This window comes from Mobula birostris, chromosome 17 (assembly GCF_030028105.1).
Source record: "Mobula birostris isolate sMobBir1 chromosome 17, sMobBir1.hap1, whole genome shotgun sequence".
NCBI lineage: Eukaryota > Metazoa > Chordata > Chondrichthyes > Myliobatiformes > Myliobatidae > Mobula > Mobula birostris.
Genome location: NC_092386.1, coordinates 43,289,663 through 43,304,726, shown reverse-complemented (window position 1 = coordinate 43,304,726; position 15,064 = coordinate 43,289,663). Strand labels below are relative to the sequence as shown.

Here is a 15,064-nt window from a genome sequence, read left to right as displayed (position 1 = left end):
GAATTTGAGTGAAGTTGGTTCAAGAGCCTGATAGTTGAGGGGTAATAACTGTTCCTGAACCTGGTGATTTGAGTCCTGAGGCTCCTGTAACTTCTTCCAGATGGTAGCAGTGAGAAGAAAGCATGCCCTGGGTATTGGGAGCCCCTGATGATGGATGCTGCTTTCCTGCGACATTGAATACAGATGTCCACTCCTAACGTAAATGGATTTAATGATCTGGTCTCCACCAGCCTTGGGTGCATAAAATTGCAGAAAATTACAACTTTTGAGATAAGAAATTTCTAAGCACCTCATGATTCGTTCATTTATTGTAGCTATGTGCCCTTGTTCATGGCTCTCCCATCAGTGAAAATACCCCAGCATTTTCCCTGACATGTCCTCTTGGAATTGTATATGTTTGAATAAGGTTACTCCTCATGCTTCAAAGCTCCAAGGAGTACAGTACAAATCCCATCTGTCTTGACTCTTGACAGGCCAGCTCCTCTCCTTAGAATTAGCCTGATGAATCTCCTGGCTCGAATGCGATCATGCCCCTTTTTAAATGAGGAGCCTAAAACTGAACAGAGCATTCAAGACCTGACCTCACCAAGACCCTATACAACTGTAGCAAAACCTCTCACTATTCCTAAGCATCAACTCTTTGCACTAAAGGCTATCATGGCTTAACTACTCACTGTACTTGCCTGCAAAGCTTTTGAGATAAATTGAATAGAACACCTAGATCTTTCTAATCTCCACTCATTGGCAGTTGCTCACGTTTAGAAAATAATCTGCCCTTTGCTATCTCTTCCAAAGTGCATGTCCTCCCCAACATAAGATGTGCAGGCTTTTGCCCAATTGCTCACCTCTAATCCCCATTGCAGAATCACTATAAAGTCATTCCATCTTGCCCTTCCACCTATTTTCTTACTATTGGTAAGTTGAAAACTTTATACTTTTAATCCCCTTCCAGGTTATTAAACAATTGAGGGTCAAGAACCAATCCCTTCACGACTCCATGAGTTAGATCCCCCCAGTATGAAAAAGAACCATCTACTCCAACTCTTTGCTTTATAGGTGTTAGTCAGTTTTTAGCCCATGCTAACACACTTCCTCTAGTTCCTTGAACCCTAATTTATGTACTATTCTCATATGTGTTACTTTATCAAATCCCTTTTGGAAATCTAAAAACTCTACATTTAAAGGTTCGCTTATCCTCCCAGTGATCTTTGAGGACTTCACAGAGATAGCTTTGTTGGTATAATTCCATTACCTTGAGACATCTGCAGGATGTAGTCCAGGTCTCAGGCACTTAGGAAAGCATGAACACAGCTGCCTAGTACACATTAAATTTCATGCCTTCATTATTTTATCTGTGCCATCAGAGAATCGCTGTGTCTGTTGCTTTTATAGACACTATAGCCAAGTTCTCTGCATGGCAGTCTTCCATAATCCTTCTTTACAATCCTTTGTTATCACTCTTCAGTGCTCTTTATGGTGCAGCCTTGGTTAGTAGATAATTCTGCTGCAAAGAAATGATTTCACGCCTTTAAATGGACTATGCTGTATGTGAATCGATCCATCCACTTAGTGTGCTCATCCATTTATCTCAAAATGAACTATTTTTGAATTTCTCTAATTATTATTGGTGCGGTCACAGGAAAATCCCCTTCACGTTACTGCAGAGTGTATATTTCAACTTCTATGTTGTGACTTTTTCATAAGGTAGCCTTGAAAGAGTACCCACCATAACAATTGTTCACGTGTTCTGTAGAAAATACCAGAGTGATGTTAGGACAATATGGTGGTGTCCCTCTGTCATTGTGAGGCGTATGGATGTCTCAGGATAACAAGCAACATTTTGCGATCAGTAGCAGGTGCAAATGATTTCCCCTGCAGGAATAGGTGAAACTTTTAAAGTCCAAGGTACCTTTCTACATGTTAATGTAATTGTTTTGTCTTTTGGTCAGTGTGGATGGTGTGTAAACTATAGGTTTCTCATGGTCTCGGTTTATGACATGGCTAATCCCTGACCCATTTCTGTGGTTAGAAGCCTTACCATATGATTAAGATCACAAGGAGCCAAGAAGAATTCACTACTGAAGTTTCTCTTGCACAGTCAATGCTCTTTTTGCTGATCCTTTCTGTATTAAACTGCTTCATCTTTCCTTCTTAGCTGAGGAAGTAGAGGCAACGTTCTGCAAAGATCTGATAGAAACCTACGAAGTTTTGGATACAACTGAAGGAAATGACCAAACATTCTCAGGTATTTTGGTTCCATGAGGGACTCAGTTATCACTTTAACTGCCTGCAACTGTTCTCCTCTATTTACAGACCTAGACAAATCATTTTCTTCGACAAATTGGCATTTTGCTCTTTTTTAAAAACTGAACATTTTTTAATGTTTTTTTCCCTAGGTACTTCCTCAAGTATCCATAAATCTTTCTCTTAAGTAGTACTATAATTAGGATGAAATCCTTACTGCATAAACTATCCTGCAGTCCCTACAGTATGCTATCTACCTGGAATATTCTGATGATAACTTAAACCTATTTGGTAACTTGGTGTATGAGCACAAACCTTGTGGGTGTGATTTATCAAGTCCTGTAGTGTTAATGTTCATTTTCCAACTAAGTTGGGTCTAGGTATGAGACAAAATTAATTTGGTAAGAATTACTTAACTTATCAGTTTGGCACACAAACTTGAGATATGGGCAGGTCTATAATCTCTACAAAGGTGAGTGGCTTTACATGCCATAGCTGCTAAAACTATGGCACTACCCATGCACTTTCAATGAAACTCTGTTCGGTTCCATTTTCATTAGCTCTTTTTCAATCCAGGCTCTTAGAACATATGTTCTTTACAATAATTTGGCATTTGATTTGATATGTATGCATAGGTTGTGCCTTTATGACATTAGACCTGGCAACGTACTCATGGTCCCTGCCTTTCTGCGTGCTTGTAAGACCTGGACCACTTCAGCAAGCAATCCATGACAAAGCAAAAATACTGCCAATATTGTCTCCACAAAATCCTTCAAATGTACTGGAATGAGAAGCAAGTCAATGTCAGCACCCTCTACCAGACCAGCATTCCTGCTCTGGTTAGATACCCGAAACTGCATTGGGTCAGATACATTATTCTCCTGCCCAGCACTAGCAACAGTTTCTTCCCACCTGCCACTGGATTTCAAAGTTCAAAGATCAAAGTTCAAAGTAAATTTATTATCGAAGTACATATATGTCACCATCCACAACTCTGAGTTTAATTTTCTTGCAGGATACTCAATAAATCCAGAATACAATAACCATAAGTAAAACAATGAAAGACCCCAACAACTTGGGTGTTCAACCAATATGCTAAAGACACAAACTGTGCAAATACAAAAAGAAAGAAAAAAGAAATAATAACAATAATAACAATGTCAACAAAGAAGTATTGAATGCCTGGCTCAGAGTTGGAACCTCTTCCCAGAAACAGAAGGGTTCCTTGCAGCATTAAAGGACCAGGTGGTTAACACACAAGTGATCAAAAATACATAATGAAAGGCCAACAAATTCCAGACAATCAATGCAGAAAATGACAAGAAAAGCCAAAAACAATCCATCATATTACAGGATGCTGTGGCAGTTTAACACAATCTGATTACTTACACAGGCACTAACAAGTGGCAAACATCATTCACCAAAATCTTGCTTTAAAATACAAACTCATAAAAGAAACCATACCATACTATAAATACAAGCCTGTTCCAGTTTAAGAGTCAGAGTCCCACAAATTATATTTTTTACCAATCTGTTATTACAGATAGGACAATCCATAATAACTATCCATATATAATAATATAGGATAGATAAGCAAGAACAACTTGCTCACAAGAGAAAATCTGCAGACGCTGGAAATCCAAGCAATGTACGCAAAACGCTGGAAGGAACTCAGCAGGCCAGGTAGCATCTATGGAAAAGAGTAAACAGTTGACATTTTGGGCCAAGAAACTTCTTCAGGACTGGAGAAAAAGATGAGAAGACAGAGTAAGAAGGTGGAGGGGGAGGGGAGGAATAAATACAATAGTAGATGGTAGTTGAAACCGACAGAGGGCTAGGGGTGAAGTTGACAGCTGACAAGTCGATTGGTGAAAGAGATAAAGGGATGGAGAAGGGGGAATCTGATAGGAGAGGACAGAAAGCCTTGGGTGAAAGGGAAAGGGGAGGAGCACTAGAGGGAGGTGATGGGCAGTAAAATGAGAGAGGGAAATGGGAATGGGGAATAGTGAAGGGGAGGGGGGAGCGGCATTACCGCAAGTTCAAAATCCATGTTCACGTCATCCGGTTGGAGACTACCCAGACAGAATATAAGACAATGCTCCTCCAGCCTGAGTGTGGCTTCATCGTGACAGTAAAGGAGGCTGTGGACTGGCATGTCGGAATAGGAATGGGAAGTAGAATTAAAATGGGTGGCCACTGGGAAATCCTGCTTTTTCTGACAGATGGAGCGCAGGTGCTTGGCAAAACGGTCTCCTAATCTACATTGGTCTCTCCAATATACAGGAGGCCACACCGGGAGCACCAGATACAGTAGATGACCCCAACAGACTCATAGGAGAAGTGTTGCCTCACCTGGAAGCCAATAAAAAAGCAGGCATAGCTGAGACCCATGCAAGTACCCATGGCTACACCTTTTGTCTAAAGGAAGTGGGAGGAGTCGAAGGAGAAATTATTGAGCGTGAGGACCAGTTCCGCCAGATGGAAGAGAGTGATGGTGGAGGAAACAGGTTGAGTCTGGAGCCTAGAAAGAATGGAGAGTTTTGAGGCCTTCTGATGGGGGAATCAACACCCCCACACAAAAAAGAAAAAGAAACAAAAACTCGCAAACCTCAAATCCCAACTCCCTCTCTCGCACACAGAAACTAACAGATCTCCCACATGGAGAAACTCCAACAAGAACATCAGGCCCCTGATCCCCAACCCTTCCCTCACACAAAAAGCTAACAGATCACCCAGCTGGAAAATGGCTTCAAGGACATCAAACCCCCAAATCCCCAAACCCCCAACATGCCAATTGGCACCAAGAAAGAAAAAATACAAAACAGAAGCAGACCAATATGAGCTACAGTCCACACCAATAATCACATAAAATGTAGAATTTCAGTAACATCTTCCCATAGCATCGCGGAAAGCGACCACTCGAACATTGGTCTTCCATAGAGAGTGACCACTCAACCACTCGTCCGGATAAAAAGAATAAGTAGAAGGTGTAGAAAAAATGAGACAATTGACTATCTGGAAGATGTCACCCCATGAATCGTTGTTAAAAGAGGAAATTGAAAGACTATGGAACATAAACAGGGTATACATTGTCCCAACAGTAATATCTATAACTGGTATCATCCCGAAGTCACTACACAATAGGATTGCATCACTATTCCTTTTTTGAACTATTTAATTATTTTTAAATGTAACATATAGTAATTTTTATAGTAATTTTTGTGCTGAGACTGTTGCTACAAAGCAACGCATTTCATGACCTTTATCGATAAACCTAATTCTGTTTATGCTTTTGATGCTGATTCAGCACAGGTTTCTAATCCAACTTCAGCTCTTTCATGCAGTGCTGGATTTCTGGGCCACATATACCATTTTTGACCCCCGAGGTGCCCGAGAGGGGGGGAGGATGAGCACCCCAGTCGGATGGACACAACGACATCAGACCCAGGCAATGGACAAACGACGATGAGGAAGCAGTGTGCATGTGGCAAAATCTGCAAGAACGATTGTGGCCTGAGATCCACCAAGCGAGGATGAAATGTTTGGTGGGAGCAGGAGCAGCACAACGCACAGGTGTCCAACCTGGTGAGACGAAGGAGGGGCCAGGCCCGGAGTCACCCCGTAGTGCCCGGAACCTCCAAGTGTTGCAAACTAATCCCTCTAACATGAAGTCTAACAGGAGGCGGATCAAGTGGCCTGCAGCTAACATGACTTCACCGTGGAAGCAGTTTGATGAAGATGTTAACCAAATTCTGGAGGCAACAGCGAAGGGAGGGGTTGATAGGAAGCTGCAAGCCATGACAATTATTGTCAGTATCGCAGCTGAACAGTTCGGAGAAGAGGAGAAGGAAATCTCCAAAACACCTTACTTGAAGAACCAAAGAGCATTGAGGATCCACAACATCAGGCAGGAGATGAAAGCGCTGAAGTCCCAATACAAGGAGGCAGGAGAAGAGGAGCGCATGGGCTTGGCCCAGCTGATGTGCATACTATGAAAGAAGATCAGGGTCCTCCGCCGGGCAGAGTGGCATCGGAGGCGGCGTTGTGAAAGGGCCCGAAAACGTGCTTCCTTTATCGCCAACCCTTTCAAGTTCGCCAAGGAGTTGCTGGGGGAGAAGTGCAGTGGGAAACTGGCCTGTTCGCAGGAAGACATAGACAAACATCTGAAGAAGATATACAATGATCCTGAAAGAGAGCAGGAGTTGGGAGAGTGTGACATCCTAATAGACCCACCTGAACCGGATGTGCAGTTCAACATGTCAGAGCTGCAACTAAAGGAAGTCAGAGAGGTCGTCCACAAAGCAAGGGCAAGCTCGGCTCCAGGACCAAGCAACACCTCGTACAAAGTGTACAAGAATTGCCCCAAACTCCTGCTGCGTCTGTGGAAGATCCTGAGAACCTTCTGGAGAAGGGGGAAAATCCCAGAACAGTGGAAAGTGGCTAAAGGGGTGTGGATCCCGAAGGAGGAAGATGCCACCCAGCTAGATCAGTTCCGCATCATCTCCCTGCTGTGTGTCGAGGTGAAGATCTTCTTCAGTGCAGTTTCTAACCGGTTGTGCACCTACCCAGCAAAGAACACCTATATTGATACATCAGTCCAGAAGGGTGGCATCTCAGGGATGCCGGGCTGTCTGGAGCACATCGGTGTGGTGACACAGCTCATCAGGGAGACCAGAGAGAACAAGGGCAACCTGTCAGTGTTGTGGCTCGACCTGGCAAATGCATATGGCTCCATTCCACACAAGCTGGTGCAGCTCACACTGACCAAATATCACGTCCCCAGCAGAATCAGAGACCTTATCGCTGATTATTACAGCAACTTCAGGATGAGGGTCTCTTCAGGAGCAATTACATCAACCTGGCACAAGGTGGAGATCGGCATCATTACAGGGTGCACTATCTCAATGACACTGTTCTCCCTAGCCATGAACATGCTCACTAAGTCTGCTGAACCAGAGTGCAGAGGGCCCAGAATGAATTCCGCTCAACGGCAACCACCTATCAGGGCATTCATGGATGACCTCACAGTCACCACAGAATCAGTCCCAGGCTGCCGGAGGATTCTGCAAGGGCTCGAAAAGCTGGTGGAGTGGGCCCGGATGCGTTACAAACCTGCCAAATCAAGATCGATGGTGCTGAGGAAAGGGAAGGTGGAGAACAAGTTCCGGTTCAGCATCGCAGGCACAGCCATCCCAACCATCACAGAAAAGCAGTCAAGAGCTTAGGCAAAGTTTTTGACAGCTCTTTAAGGGACACGACATCCATTCAGGTGACCTGCACCGAGTTGGATGGCTGGCTGAAATCTGTGGACAAGCCTGGCCTGCCTGGGAAGTTTAAAGTCTGGGTGTATCAGCATGGCATTCTTCCCAGAATCCTGTGGCCCCTCCTCGTCTATGCAGTTCCGATCTCGACAGTCGAAACCTTAGAGAGGAGGGTTAGCAACCACCTCAGGAGATGGCTGGGGCTGCCAAAGAGCCTGAGCAGCATCGCACTCTACGGACACCACAACAAACTGCAACTGCCCTTCAAATCCTTGAAGGAAGAATTCAAGGTAACAAGAGCCAGAGAAGTGCTACAGTATAGGGACTCAAGTGATCCAAAGCTGGCTAGAGCAGGGATCCAAGTAAGTACTGGCAGGAAGTGGAGGGCAGAGGAAGCTGTTCAGGAGGCAGAGGCAAGGCTGCGTCACAAGAGGCTGGTGGGAGTGGTCATACGAGGCCGAGCTGGGCTAGGATCCTTTCCAACTCCCCAAATGGACACCAGAGGGAAGGAAAGGCGTCGTCTAGTTCAGGAGGAGGTGAGAGCAGTAGTGGAGGAGACGAGAGCCTGCAAGGCGGTGGGAATAAAGCAACAGGGAGCTTGGACAAGATGGGAGAATGCGGTTGAGAGGAAAGTGACCTGGGTTGATCTTTGGAAAACTGAACCACACCGCATCCAATTTCTTATCCAGGCGGTGTATGATGTGCTTCCAAGCCCATCAAACCTGCACACACGGGGCAAGGCCGAGTCATCTGCGTGCCCACTGTGCTCCAAGCGAGGAACCCTGGGGCACATCCTCAGTGGCTGTGCAAGGGCACTTGGTGAGGGACGGTACAGGTGAAGGCATGATCAGGTCCTGAAGACCATCGCTGAAGCCGTCAGCGCAGGAGTTGAGTGGGCAAAGCGGTCCTGACCCTCCAAGCAGACCATTGCCTTTGTCAGAGCTGGGGAGCAGCCAAAACCTGCCAAAAGAACATCTGCAGGCATTCTGACCTCTGCAAGGGACTGGCAGCTGTTGGTTGACCTCGAAGGGCAGCTGAAGTTCCCCAACCATATCGCAGCCACCACCCTGTGACCAGACATTGTCCTAGTGTCTGAGTCGACTAAGCAAGTGGTGCTGCTGGAGCTGACAGTCCCATGGGAAGATCGCTTGGAAGAGGCCTTTGAAAGGAAGCTCTCCAAGTACGCAGGACTGGTCAGCAACTGTCAGCAGGCTGGATGGAGAGCGAGGTGTCTCCCAGTGGAGGTTGGTTGTAGGAGATTTGTAGTCCGTTCTTTAGTTAGAGCCTTCAGCATTTTGGACATCGAGGGAGAGAGGAAGAGGAGAGCCATCCGCAGTACCACCGATGTGGCAGAGAGGGCCTCAAGATGACTATGGCTCAAAAGAGGGGAGCCATGGAGTCATAGGTAGCTAGCCATCTGGACACAAGCTGGGGTCTGATCAGCCCTGGCTGGGTCACCTGGAGGAGGTTGTATGATGTTGAAAGATCCAAAACACTCGATGATTCCAGGAACATCACTGAAGATGTGTCCAGAAACATTAATAGATGTAAGTTCACAGCACAGAGGTCTCATGAACACGTTGTTAGCTTTAAACTGCTTTTTGTTAATGGCACTTCTCTGAAATTCTCATCATACTTATTGTTCTTACAATGGAATGATCCACACCCATGTCAATGTTCATAACAGTGCCCTGTTTATAAATGTTTAATGCTGAATTTGCTGATTTTTGTTTTGCTGTCATTAGAGACATATATGCTGGTCAAGATGCTCTCCTTTTCTCCTGTAATTGATTTCCTTCCATTGGGACACCTTTTGACCGCTACCACGTTGACTTGAAGTATTCTGTTTAGACCTACATTCGGAAACTTTCTGCCCTTATTTTCTGCAGCTGATTCATCTTACTGCTCTGAAATGCTGTACTAAATGATTCCTATCGCAACAGTGACAGATTCCTGCTGGGCTCACATTTTATGTCACCAGTGTTCACGTGATCTGGGTTTAATTTCAGAACTCCTGCCAATGCTCCTTTTGTCGATCCGTACACTATCACTTACAGTAACGTCTGTGCCAACTAAAATTCCTTTTCATTTTTAGAAATTATTTCCACAGTTGAGCTATCCTGAATGGCCATTGGAAAATGAGAAGTGGTGGGTTTAGAAACGTGGACCGAATGTGACCATCATATAGTCAATAAATAGTTAATTCACAGCATCTAATCCAAAAAAGCTCTAAAATCGCAATGTCTCAACAGCTCTTTTGGAATGATGATATCTCTCCTGACCTCCATTTGTGATTCCCTTTATTTCAGGATAGCCATGCCCACTGGCTAGCACATGGGATTGATGGAGTGTCTTAATCCAATGGCAAAGCAACTAGGGACAGTTTTGAGAAAACAACACCAGGAAATAGGAGCAAGAGCAGGCTCCCTGGCCCTAAATCCTGCTCTACCATTCAATACGATCATGGTTGCTCTGCCCCAGGCCTCAATGCCTTTACTGTGCCTATTTCACAGGGTGCTCAATTCTCCTACCTTCTTTTTAAATACCTCCAAAGACTTAGCCTCCACAACCCAGTGGGGTAAATAATACCAGAATTTCACTACCTTTTACAAGCAGACATTCACATGCTCCCCAGTTATAATGGCTCTCCTATGAAATGGAATTTTCTTGCCATTTCCTGATGAACCTAATATTTCCCTTTAGGATCTTAAGATTTTTCAATAAGATCGCCCTTCGTTCTTCTCTGCCACATGGACATTCTTGGGACACTTCCATGTGTGCCTGTCTTCTCTCTCTCTCTCTCACACACACACACACACACACACACACACACACACACACCCCAATGGACTCCAGCATCTGGGCAGCCTGCCTGAGTTGCTGAGTTCCTCCAACAGTTTATGTACGTATGGGGCTCCAGCATTGATGTCATTTGCCAATTGCCGCTTAATCACTCCTTCAACACCGCTCATTGTGACTTTTCTCCTTCCCATACTCAGTCTTTTCTCTTTCAATGTTCCCCAATCTCTGCCCTCCCTCCCTCAGGCACACTCCATTCAACCCTTACATCCCTCCATTTTACCATTTGGGTCCCTTGTTCCCTCCCAGCACACCTCTCCTCCCTTCTCTCAGGCTGTCTCCTATCCACCATCCACCATGTTTCTAATCCCCCACTCTCTGGCCCTGACTAGGGTCCTCTTGGGCATCTGTGCGGTGGGGTGCAGGGCAAATGATGGCAGTGTTCTTGGTCAGTGGCTATGCCCCAGGGAAGCTGATGTGGCAGCAGGCCAGGAGAATGAATCACAGAAAAAGCGATATCATGGAGGCAAAGAAACTTCCCCTCCTCCTTATCATCTCCTAATTTCTTTGGTGAGTGCTCTGATAAAGGAGATTATTGTATTTTATTAAATTATTCAAATTAATTTACTTTTACTGGGTTGTGGTATTAGCCTAAGTATTGTTAGGTTGTGCCGGCAGTTCCACATAAGATTGCTGGCATCTCTCAATTTAAGTGTCAGTAAGTGATGAACAGACGAGTCCTGAACTTATTTTTCAGCCATTTCCTGACTACATTCTGATGCTGGAATCTGCAATGTTGAGTCTCACATCTGAGACTGACCTCACTGAGATACCCTGGCATTTACTCTGGGGGATTAATTCTTGGGTTTCCACCCGGATCTGCAAACATTCACTGAACTATCGGGCTGGAAGGATGAAGGGAAAGAACAAGATAGCATATTTTTTAATCCTCTGTATTTTATTTAACGCTTGACAAATATGGGAGTTTAAAGGTTTCAGTTAAGCAGTAATGATCCAGAAATTTGGAAGTGCAGCACTGATTTTTTTCAGTAGTTCTAAACATTAAAATCAGGGGTTTCATGTATAATGATTTAAAGTTGACTTTCTTCACTCTGGCCATGAATTGAGTTTGTGACCAAAGGACATGTTTCTTTGCATCACTTGTGCACTGGTAGTGTTTTCAGGAAAATTAGGTCACATTTTTCTGAAGTGTGTCTTCTGGTACTTTCATTAGACCCTGACCCAATGATTCCACCTGGGTGTTGAGCCTCTTCTCTTCGGTGTCCTCCTGGTACAAGCCCTGTACTTAGACTCGCCTCCTTTACAAAGGCATAGTGTGTGAAGAAAAGTGCATATGGCATTCAAAGTCAGCTGTTCTTCTGGCCTTGGATGTTACTGAATTTTTAAGTGCAAGCCCATAACCAGAGAGGCTGGTGATGTGCCACATAATGGAGGATTAGATAGACTGACAGATAGATACTTTATTGATCCCAAAGGAAATTACAGTGCCATAGCATTACCTACTGTGGCACTGTAATTTCCTCTGGGATCAATAAATTATCTATCTATCTAATCCACCATTCAAATGTTGGGACCTTCCCTTGAGAGTAGTGAGAGAGAGGGAGAGAGAGACCATCATAATCAGATGCTTCCCTCCTGCAGCAGTGAGTGACAGACTGGTAGACACTGCTGAACGCTCGCTCACCTTCTGCACTTGCCTCAATATTCAATCTTCCTCAATGCTTTAATTGGTGAGATTGGGGAGAAATTGAGTCAATCGTGGGCTTGTGCCCTGTCTCTAAGCTTCTTGACTTTGAGGCTGTTTGCCTCCTGCAACCTTCTCAGAGACAGGAAAGCACCAGATCGCTCAATCGACCCAAAATAAAACACATTAAACTGTAGATCACGGGCTCCAACAGTACCAGAACCACATTTAAAAGAAAAAGAAGCTGCAAAAGAAGTGTAAAAAAACAGTTTCTTGGACCATCTGGAGAATGTTGCCCATGGTAGCATTGTTCGATGGCGCTATCTTCTTCCGAGTACAGTGAAAATCTTTAGCTTGCATGTCATCCATGCAGATCATTTCACAATAAAGAGAAAGGCGCTGATCTACAGTGCCTTGCAAAAATTCTCGTCCCCCAACCCTTTAATCACATAAATGAGAATCACAACCAGGGATTTTGATTAATTTAACTGAGAACTGTTATTTGTGAATCACATACTCCTTTTTTCATAGTAGAGCCCAAAAACAGAGAAAATTGTAAAGCATGAAAAATTAAAAATTCAAAAATTGAAACGTCAGCAGTTCAAAAGTACTCATCCCCCTTTGCTCAGTTGGACCAATTCCCTCAGATACTACAACCAGCAGTCTTTTTGGATAAGTTTCTATTAGCTTGCACTATCTGATGGAGCAAGATTTGCCCATCTCTCCTTGCAAGGTTGCTTAAGCTGTGCCAGGTTATTTGGGGAACAGCGGAGGACAGCAGTCTTGCCAGTGATGTTCGATCAGGTTAAAGTCAGGACACTGACTGGGCCACTCAAGGACATCAATTTTCTTCATTTGAGCCACTCCATTGGTGCTCAGGCAGTGTTCTTTGGTTCATAGTTCTGCTGAAAAACAAACTTTCTCCCCAGTTTAAGCTTTCTGGCAGAGAGCAGCAGTTCTTTGTCCAGGATCTCTCTGTATATAGCAGCATTAATCCTGACCAGATTTCCAATCCCTGCCGCTGAAAAACATCCCCATAGCATGAAGCTACGTCCACCACACTTTACAGTAGGGATGATGTTACCTGGCTATCGTGCAGTATTAGATTTACGCCACACGTACTGCTTAGTGTTGAGGCCATGAAGTAACACTTAAGTCTCATCTGACCACAAGACCTTCTTCCAGATCTTTACAGTACCTTCTAATTGTTGCTTTGCAAAGTCTTTATGGGCAAGGGTATGCCTTTTTTTTTAAAGCAGGGCTTCTTCCTTGCCAATCTTCCATAAGTATCCTGTTTTGCAAGTCCTTAGAGATAGTAAAGGCATGAAACTCACCTCTACTTGCAGTCACTGGTTTCTGCAGTTCACTCAGAGTGGTTTTTGCCTTTACAGTAGCCTCTCTTACAAATGACATTTCATCCCAGTGACTAAGTTTAGAGGGGCGGCCTGAGTTAGGCATTGTGGCTGTGGTTTCATATTTTTCCACTTTTTCACGATAGACTGCATTGAGCTTTGAGGTATGTTCAGTGCCTTTGAGGTGGTCTTGTATCCTTCCCTAGATTTGTTTTTCTCTATTATCATTTCCCTGATTTACCCTGAATGCACTTTTATCTTCATTTTTGTTTGGTCTACTGTACTGTTGGATCTTACAGAGAGAGTGGGTTTTTATTCAGGTGATTCTCCAATTTTCTACATCAGCAAATTGGGTAAGTTGGTAGGGTAATATTGCACCTGAGGACAGTTACCGTAGTAATTACAAAAGGGATGAATACTGTCTCAGCCTCACAATTTTGGTTTTTAATTTTTAGGGCATTGTTGACAAGTTTTGAAATTTTACTTTTCATTTGACATGATGAGCAATATTTTGTAGATTAGCTCAAAAATCCTCCTTCAATATATTTTAAGTTCAGAAAATGAGACAGTAAAATGTGAAAGTAGTTGTGGGGCTGAGTACTTTTTCAAAGGCATTTTTACACTCGGTGGCCACTTTATTAGGTAAAGGAGGCCTTGTGCTGCTGTTGCCCGTCTACTGCAAGATAAGATATGTTGTTCGCTTAGAGATGCTCTTCACACAGCACTGTTGTACTGCACGGTTATTTGAGTTACTGTTGCCTTCTTGTCATCCTGAACCATTCTGGCCATTCTCCTCTGACCTCTCACATTAATAAGTCACTTTTGCACTTCAAAATGATGCTCATTAGATTTTTTTTATTTTTTGCAACATTCTCTGTAAACCCTATACTTTATTGTTCATGAAAATTCCAGGAGACTAGCAGTTCCTGAAATACTCAGACCACTCCATCTGGCACCAAAAATCATTCCTCAGTTAAAGTAATTTTGATCATGTTTCTTCCCCATTCTGAAGTTTGGACTGAACAACTGAACCTCTTAACCATGTCTGTGTGTTCTTATACCCTGAGCTGCTGCTGCATGATTGGCTGATTAGATATTTACGTTAATGAGCAGGTGTACAAATATACCTAATAAAGTGGCCACTGGGTGTGTATCGACCATATTAATTATCACCTGCACAAAGGGGAAGGAAAAAGCATCTTCTGCAGTCTATGGAGCAGCTTGGAAACAACATTCAAAACAAATTAATAGTCCAGCTAATAGTTTCCAGGGAATATATTTGACTTTCAAAATAATCTATAAGTTTTCCAATGACCGAGCAATTTCAACGGGCTTAGACTTTGATTTAGAAACAGGAAAGTGAAAATGTGTACATCATCTGCAAGTATATTAAAGGAAGGAGACCTTTAGAGATCTTCCAGCACTCTTGGAAGATCACACCATGAATTAACTCCAGTAGGAATAACATACTATCTGTTAATATGATTGGAAACTCAGTTATAATGTTGATGAGTGGTTTATTCCTCAGTAGTTTTCTCTCATCATTAAATTTGGAGGTATCTGGAAGCATAGAGCAAAGCAGCAAAGGAGCTGACAGATATTGTGGGTCCATCAACATTATCTCATTTACATTAAGAAGACAATTTTGCTGTAAAGGAATCAGTTCCAATTATGAGAAGTCCCTGTCCCTGCAGTTTGCATGA

The 15,064-nt window shown here is 43.7% G+C and overlaps 1 pseudogene; it reads left to right on the top strand.

The window, feature by feature from the left end:
- Window positions 1-5,709: 5,709 nt before the first annotated feature.
- LOC140211437 (uncharacterized) lies at window positions 5,710-8,981 on the top strand (annotated as a pseudogene).
- The last annotated feature ends 6,083 nt before the right edge of the window (window positions 8,982-15,064 follow it).